Here is an 8899-nt window from a genome sequence, read left to right as displayed (position 1 = left end):
TTTGCTGGAGCCGCTGGAGATTGGCTAGAACCTCTGGAGGTTCTAGGAATTGCTTGGACCCACTGGAGATTGGCTGAAGCCTTTGGGATGGCTGGCCATTTTAGAATTGGCTGGAGCCATTGCAGGTTGGGTGGAACCCATGGGCATTGGCTGGAGCCACTGGCTATTGGCTGGAGCCCTTGAGGATTGACCTGGAAGGTTGGGGCCTCAGATAGTTGCTAAAGAAGTTCACCTGTGTCCATGGTGGGTCATGGAGACAGAGGTAAGCAGGAGGAGAATGTGGAGGAGTAGGTGCCCTGAGGAGACCGTCTCCCCACAGCTACAGTGTGGATTGAGGGGAAATCCAACCAGGAGGCTGCCCCACAGCCTCAGAGGGGTGGCCTGAGGACCCGGGATGTGGGAGAACCAGGGCGTCCTTGGCCATTTTCCTGGCTGGCTGGGGTCAGCGGGGTGAGGGCTTCCCTGCAGTGAGCAGCAGGTTTGGTGCTGGGGGGGAGGTCAAGCCCCCTGGATTGTCCGGGGAAAATCAGCCCTCGGGGGCCCCAGGTGGTCACCAGGTCCTAGCCTGTGGCATACTGAGAGCTGGAAGACCCTTGCAGTCTCAGCCTCGCACCCCTGGGAGCCACACAGGATCCTGGACCCAGTTTTCTGTCTTTCTGTGGCTCTTTCCAGACCTGTTCGAGCTCAGGCCCCAGTTGTAGCGGTGGTGGAGGACTGGGGCAGGGCACTGCCCTGACTTTAGGCTCCCAAAACTCTTTGCCCAAACACTCACCCCAGGGCAGGCGGAGCCCAGATTCCTTGGTCAGTACTCCTTGCTCAAAGTCAGAGCTGGGATCTCCTGACCAATCTCAGGAACCTCCTACTTATTTTTAGTTTAATTTATTTTTTATATTAGTTGCCTTTTGTCTCTTATTCCTCCACAGTGTAGACTTTGGCCTCTGTTTGCTTGGACCTTCCCATTCTGAGGGTGGCCTTGGACAGGTGACTTGTTTTGGCCAACAAGACAAAAGCAAAGTGATGGAAGAGGAAACTTGAAAAATGCTGGTTACTGCCAGAACCTGCCCCCAAAGTCCCAGCTGAGAGAGAGGCGTCTTGAATCATCCAGCCCACCTGCCACCCGACCCCCAACACGGGGGTAAATCCCCCACAGGTGGGCTGAGCCTAGGGAGGATTGAAGAATCGCCTAGTGGGATCCTGCGCCATGTAAGTGTTGTTGATTTGAGGTAGGGTGTTTTGTACCCCAGGTGATGTATATACTACTCAGACCTTCAATCAGATCCCCTTGTGCTCTCCACCCCACTCCCATCTCTCATATAACCCTGTCACTCTGGACAGCAAGCCCATTAAGGTTTCTAAAGAAGTGTTTCCCCCAGTTTTTCACATAGACACCCCTGCATCTGAATCTTTTGCCTGGAAAATCTGGGAAACACTGAGTCCTGGTGATGCTAGGAATCCTTAGGAGTGAAGGATGAGAATCTCTAACTTGACAAGTCTGTCTGTCCTTTGGCACACATTTTAACACTGTCTTTCCTCATCCACAGTTGTTGCAGGGTCCACGTCCTCGTCCCGTGCAATAGGGAAAACCTTTATATTTTATGTGAGTGAATCACTAGGGGGTGTTGCCTAGAAGCTTGCCTTAGACATCACGGCCCGTCTCTGGGAGCCCGGCCTCCCAGGTAGGGAGCATTAAGCTAAGTACCCTTGTTTAGCTCACAGAAAACATCCTGACCAGGCCCACCCGGGAATGACTGCAGGGAGGTCAGAGTCAGTGCATCCCCTCCGGAGGCTGAGAGGAACCAGGGGATGTTTGACTTTTCTCCTTTCCCTCTCAGTGTGAAAGGAGCCGGAGTTCTAACTCGGACAAGATGGTCTTGGTCCCCCATCTTCCCTAATAACGTCGCCGTTCCTTCCCCAGCAACTGCCTCTCCATTTATTGGCCTGTCGGGGGCGAGCAGTGCCGGTTTGGACTTGGGAACAAATTGCGGCGGTCCAGCCACCCAGGAGCCTTGCCACGCGCTGCTGGCGGCCCCGGTGGGGGCGTTTTCAGGTAAGGCCCTGGCAGCTGCTGGCACCACTTGTCCTGAGGGTTTTCCCTCCAAACCCCCAAGGCGGAGCCGGCTGCCCCAGCGCTTGGCAGTCAAGCCAGGAGTGAAATTTGGGAGCTGAGGGACAGCACACAGCAGGGTAAGCCCCGGGTGTGTACAGCCGGGAAGTTTATTTCCTCTCCGTTTGGGGCTTTTTCTCTGGAATAAACTAACTTGATGGGGATTCCCTGTTGGAGGGAGCAAAGAGTTGTTGGACTTTTCCCGGATTTGTGAACCAGTTCGTTTGTTTCTTTGGATGGTAGCATTGGTGTGTGAAGTTTGCGTTTTGTTTGTCTTGAATTTCTGTCTTTACAAATGGGGGATGTTTCAACAGTCCCTAAAATCCTCTGAGGCACATTTTGGGTACGTGACCTGATTCAGCTCTGAGCCCGTGGGGAGAGGAAGATGCTCGATTAACAGCATGTGGCCACAGTACCTGATGAGAGCTGCACAAGGGGTGTAGGCGGGGTTACCTGGGCCCCTGAGCCCCATGTACGGCTGCCCTTGCTGTGTTCCTTACACCTTGTTGTTACAACCCTGTGTTGCTGGTGTATGTAAAGCCCCAAGACCAAACTTGAGAGTTTCTTAGGATTTTCTGTTTGTCCTTTGGGTTTTTCATTTTGTTTTGTTTGGTAGTGTTTCCCCATTTACAGCCAAATCAGTTTTGTGATATTTAAAACTTTTACTGGTAGCAAATGGAGGAAAAGGACAGGGAAAAAAAAAAAAAAAAAAAAAAAACCACCCAAAACCTGTGTGTTCTTGTCCAAGAGTGGGACAACCCTAGGAAGAAGAGGAAGGTTCAACTTTATTGCCAAAAATCACCAAATGCTGCAAATAGAAATGAAGGCGTCTCTCCCATAAATATTAGTAAAAGGGGTTTAGCCATCTAGACTGGTGACCTCAATTTGTCCCTTCTGCCAGAAACTCAATTTGAATCCAACCTTGTTTATAACTGTTAGGTTTTACATTGTTCTACCTGATTTGTAAAATTTTGGGGTGGAAACTTTGAGATCCCTCTGTGTGTGTGTTATAGATGTGTGACATTGCCAATATTAATTTGTAAAAGAGCTGTCTTTAGTTGGCTTAATGGAAATTAAGCACTTATATACTCAAATATAAAATTGGCCAGAATGAATTTCTGGCTCACATGATCTAGAAAATATTCAATATTAATACCTCGTATAAAAGCTTAAACTTGGTTTGATTACTACAGAGTAATTAACAATACATATAGTACTTTTATTATACCTAGGTTTGCTAGACATCTAATAAGACCTTATGCCTGCTACAAAGTTTGTTAGCAAGAAAAATAACAATATGAGAAAGCGTTTACGTAAGTAAAATAGAGGTAGCAGGTTCCTGTCATGGCTCTGCAGAAACAAATCTGACTAGCATCCATGAGGATGCGGGTTCAATCCCTGGCCTCGCTCAGTGGGTTAAGGATCCCATGTTGCTGTGTCTGTGGTGTAGGCCGGCAGCTATAGCTCCAAATGGACCTCTAGCCTGGGAACCTCCATATGCTGTGGGTGTGCATAGTCAGCACTGGCTAAGATAAGATGGAACTTAACTAAGAAAATGATTGTTAGAGGTACAGTGGTATAAAACCTGAATCTGGTTCCCTAGGAGGACAAAGTCTTCTTTAGAAAATTAAACTGCTTTTGGTAGTTGTGCGTTTCTTTCAGTGACCTGTATTTGCCATTGAGATCTTTTATTACCACTGGTGAAAACTTTCTTATATTTTTAATTCCAAAGGAAGTTCATTTGACTTCCAGCTAACTTTGAGGTTTTCCAAAGGGTTCCTGGAATACTTAAGAGTACTGGTTTTCTCTCCATCTCAGAGAGAGGAATACTAATGAGGCTTACTGGTATATTAAATTATGTGAAAAGCACTATCAAATAGGTGGTGATAACACTTCTTAGCTTGTATCATATGGGTAAATGTTATCAATATACACATTCTAGAAATCACGTAGAACTCCTAAAATTCGGATAAATCCTAGTATGCCACAGCAACTCGGGATCCGAGCAAACTACACACAGCTCATGGCAGCTCCAGATCCTTAACCCACTGAGCGAGGCCAGGGATCAAAACTACATTCTTATGGATACTAGTCAGGTTTTTAACCTGCTGAGCCACAACAGGAACTCCAAAAAGACATCCTTTTAATGGTTAGATGATCAGTTGCTGTTTATGGTTTGATAGTGATTTTGAATGACTGTGGCTATTTTGTGAAGTGGAGAAGAAATGAAATCGCTAATATGCAAGCACATGTGCTGTTACCTCAGGGAAATAAGAAAAGGGAGGGAGTGAGAGTAAGACTATATGGCTTCAAACCTTCAGCTTTAGCTGCTCCAGCCTCTCTGCCAACATATCCCCCTTCCATACCTTGTGCTCTTTTCCAGCCCCAGTTCCTGACACTGGGGCTTAGGACTGCGCCTCCTTCTAGAGGTCAGTTAGAAAAGCCTGTATTAGTTTCTGGGGCACAGGAACTTGGTCTGGTATCACCATCTAAGGCCCTACGGGGCACCCAGTTTGGACCAGAAACCCCTTCCAGAGCAGGGTAGTTTTCTTTGCTGTGACTTCATTTGGGGGCTAAAAGCAAATTCAGTTGGCTGAATTTTTCCAACTTATTTATTGGAAAGATCACATTTTTTTTTTTTTTTGCTTTTTAGGCCACACCCACAGCACATGGAGATTCCCAGGTAGGGGTCAAATCAGAGCTGTAGCTGCTGGGCTACGCCACAACCACAGCAACATAGGATCTGAGCCATGTCTGTAACCTACACCACAGCTCACAGCAACACCGGATCCTTAACCCACTGACCAAGGCCAGGAATGGAACCTGCGTCCTCATGGATGCTAGTTAGAGTCTTTAACCACTGAGCCACAACAGGAACTTCTCATAACCCTCCTTATAGGAAGGCTCTTCCACACCTGAAGCCCGCTTGGCAACACCCACAACGGAACCAAATGGGACCCCAGTGGGGGAGGAAGGCCCTTATTAGAGCTCTGCTTCCCAGTGCACTTTGGCAGGGCTCTGAAAAGGGGACCAAAGCAAAAGAGTTTGAATGAACAGATTCAAGAAACTCAGCAAAACAAATGAAGATCTCTCTGAATTTTTGGAAGGGATCTATCAGCCTACATACATCATACTAATGCAGATCCCAAGGCCCCTGAAAATCTTAGAATGGTAATTTCATCTTTTTTTTTTTTGGCGGGGGGCATTGGGGAGTGCCTCACATATCAGGAGAAGTTCGCCAAGAGTGGATGGTGCATTTGGAATGAACCCTTCTCAATTGGTACATGTTGCTTTCCAAGTGTTCAAAGGGAACAACAACAGAAAAAAGAAGATGCAAAATGAAACACCACTTTTTTGGCAGGAGATCACCCTTGGGGATGGAAAAGAGATTGCCCCAGGCTAAAACAAATGAAGAAACACAGTAAGAGAAGAGCCTCTCATGTTGTAGAGCGGAATATCCTAATAAGAGGCCCAGGGGCTCCCTTGGGCTTGAGGCATTTGATTCCCCACAGGAGCCCCTGGTAAAACTGACAGCATGGAATGAGCTGATGAACTTGCTGGCTGACCTCACCCTCAAGTTGCTAACCAGAACAACCTGACATCAGAGTCTCATCAGAACATGCTTTAAGCTACAGATGGTTCTCATGAAAACCCCAGGAAAGGAGGCAGAGCCCCTACCATGCTGGCCCCACCACCTACCCCCACACCTCTGAGGTCTGTGAAAAGGTAAAACCAGAAGTATGTGCTAACAGCACCCAGGGAAGGTCAAAAACACATGGCCAATATGAATCCCATTAAAAAGGAACACAGATTATCACCACAGGCTTCACTGAGCGGTGCCTGGTTACCAGATTGGGGTTGAGATGTCCTACACCCCAGGCCAGCTGGTCACCGCCATGGTACAGTGGTGAGTTGTGTCAAGGTGAGAACTTAATTCTGGGCTTCCGAATTGGAGGCAGAATTGACTAGGATCCCTCCCCAAATCCTTTCTCAGATTAAGCAGGCAAAGGCATTTACAGTCACACACGTATCTGAAGGAGGCCCTGTAGAAATGCTGAGCTGCAGACTGGGGACAAAATCATGCAGATGAACAGCTGGGCAATGACCATGATCACACGCAACCAGCGCTGGAAGCAGCTCATCAAGTACTCAGAGGAGGTGAGCCGTCTGCTGGTGATGAGACAGTCACTGCAGAAGGTGGTGCAGCAGTCCATGCTATCCTAGCAGCCATCAAGGACCCTGACTCGTGCCTGCCCACCCCTTTGTACAGTGACACCTGTTCAACACCCTGCCCCTCACCCTGGCTTCTGCCAATTGCTGGGCCCACACTCAGAAGGGTAGGAGCTGATTTTAGAGGCCTGACCCAGCTTTCCTTCCCATCTCCTACCACTGGTCCAAGGCTCTGGGACCAGCTCTCTCCCTTGGACACTGAGGATTAGAAACAGGGCCTGGGAGTTCTCACTGTGGTTCAACAGGTTAAGAATCTGACACTGTCTCTCTGAGGATGTGGGTTCAATCCCTGGCCTTGCTCAGTGTGTTAGGGATCTAGCATTGTTGCAAGCTGCAGCACAGGTCGCAGATGTGGCTCAGATCCAGTATTGCTGTGGCTATGGCAAAGGCCGGCAACTGCAGCTATGATTCAACCCTAGCTGGGAACTTCCTTCCATATGCTGCAGCTGTGGCCCTAAAAAGAAAAAAAAAAAAAAAAAAAGGGCCTGACCCAAGTTGGAGTCAGTCTGTAGTGACCACACTCTTAGTCCCCAGACCCTGTGGCCTGGCCAGAGCAGTGCCAAGGCCAACAGGGGGCCCCACTTCCTGAGAGCACCACAAAGCTGGGCAACACAGGGCTTGGCTGACCCATGTCTCAGCTCCACAGTGCCTGTGCCCCATGCTCTTCCCCTGTGTTGCCCAGCGGGGACTCAATTCACTGCCCAGAGGGACTATGAAGCTATGCCTGGATGGAAGCCAGGTAGGCTCACAGCTCACCCCACACATCCCATCCCCCTCAAGGGGCACTGGCCTCCCTGGGGTTCACCAGCTCACAGAATTTAGATAAGGTTCAAAGCTGACATTTCAGGGAAGTTCTCAGTATTGCCATTTTCCTCTATGCCTATGGGTTTAACTTCTGTATTTTTTTTTTTTATCACAGCTTTGATACAAAGCATTTTAATCTTGCTCTTTGGAGATTCCAGTTCAACTTTTTAAAAAAATTCAATGAATTTTATTAGAGTTGTACAACCATCATCACAACCTAATTTTAGAACATTTCTATCCCAAACCCCCAGCCCATCCCCATCCCGTCTTCTTTGGTAACCATAAATTTTTCAGAGTCAGAGTCAGTTTCTATTCTGCAAATAAGTTCATTGTATCCTTTTTTTTAGATTCCATGTATAAGTGATAGCAATATGATGATTGTGTCTCACTGACTAACTTCACTTAGCATGATAATTTCTAGGTCCAACCACATTGCGGCAAATGCCATTATGTCATTCCTTTTTTATGGCTGAATAATATTCCATTGTGTATATGTACTACATCTTCTTTATTCACTCCTCTGTCGATGGACATTGAAGTTGCTTCCATGTCTTGGCTATTGTAAATAGTGCTGCAATGAACATTGGGGTACATGGATCTTTTCCAGGCATGGTTTTCTCTGGATAGCTGCCCACGAGTGGGATTGCAGGATCAAATGGTAATTCTGTTTTTAGTTTTTTGAGGAATCTCCATACTGTTTTCCATAGTGGTTGCATCAATTTACATTCTCACCAAAAGTGTAAGAGGGCTCCCTTTTCTTCACACCCTCTCCTGCACTTATTTTTGTAGACTTTCTGTTGATGGCCACTCTGGCTGGTGTAAGGTGCTACCTCATAATTATTTTGATTTGTGTTTCTCTAATAATTAGTGATGTTAAACATTTTTATGTATTATTTTGGCCACTATATGTCTTATTTGGGAATTGTCTGTTTAGATCTTCTGCCCATTTTTTGATGGGGGTGTTTGTTTTTTTGGCATTGAGTTGCAGGAGGTGTTTATATATTTTGGAGATTAATCCCTTGTCAGTTGCTTCATTTGCAAATACTTTCTCCCATCCTATGGGCTGTCTTTTTGTTTTGTTTAAGTATTCCTTTGCTGTGCAAAAACTTTTTAGTTTAATTAGATCCCATTTGTTTATTTTTTTGTTATCATTACTCTAGGAGGTGGGTCTGGGGAGATATTGCAGCAGTTTATGTCAGAGAGTACCTATGTTTTCCTCTAAGAGTTTTGTAGTATCTGGTCTCATATTTAGGTCTTTAATCCATTCTAAGTTTGAGTGTTCTAATTTCCTTCTTTTACATGTAGCTGTCCAGTTTTCCCAGAACCACTTATTGAAGAGACTATCTTTTCTACATTGTATATTCTTACTTCCTTTGTTATAGATTAGTTGACCATAGGTGTGCTGGTTAATTCTGGGCTTTCTATCCTGTCACACTGATCTATATTTCGGGTTTTGTGCCAGTACCTTACTATTTTGATGACTATACCTTTGTAGTATACTCTGAAGTCAGGGAACCTGATTCCTCCAGCTCCATTTTGCTTTCTCAGGATTGCTTTGTCTATTCTGGGTCTTTTGTGCTTCCAAACAAACTTTAAAATATTCTAGTTCTGTGAAAAATCCCATTGGTAATTTGATAGGAGTTGCATTGAATCTGTAGATTTCCTTGTGTAGTACAGTCATTTTGACTATATTGACTATTCCAATCCAAGAGTATGGTATATCTTTCTGTTTGTGCCATATTTGATTTCTTTTCTTTTTAA

At 46.1% G+C, this 8899-nt stretch overlaps 1 pseudogene; it reads left to right on the top strand.

The window, feature by feature from the left end:
- On the top strand, window positions 4947–6620 carry LOC110256507 (annotated as a pseudogene).

This window comes from Sus scrofa, chromosome 13 (genome assembly GCF_000003025.6).
Source record: "Sus scrofa isolate TJ Tabasco breed Duroc chromosome 13, Sscrofa11.1, whole genome shotgun sequence".
Lineage (NCBI taxonomy): Eukaryota > Metazoa > Chordata > Mammalia > Artiodactyla > Suidae > Sus > Sus scrofa.
This window is presented reverse-complemented; position numbering and strand designations above follow the sequence as displayed.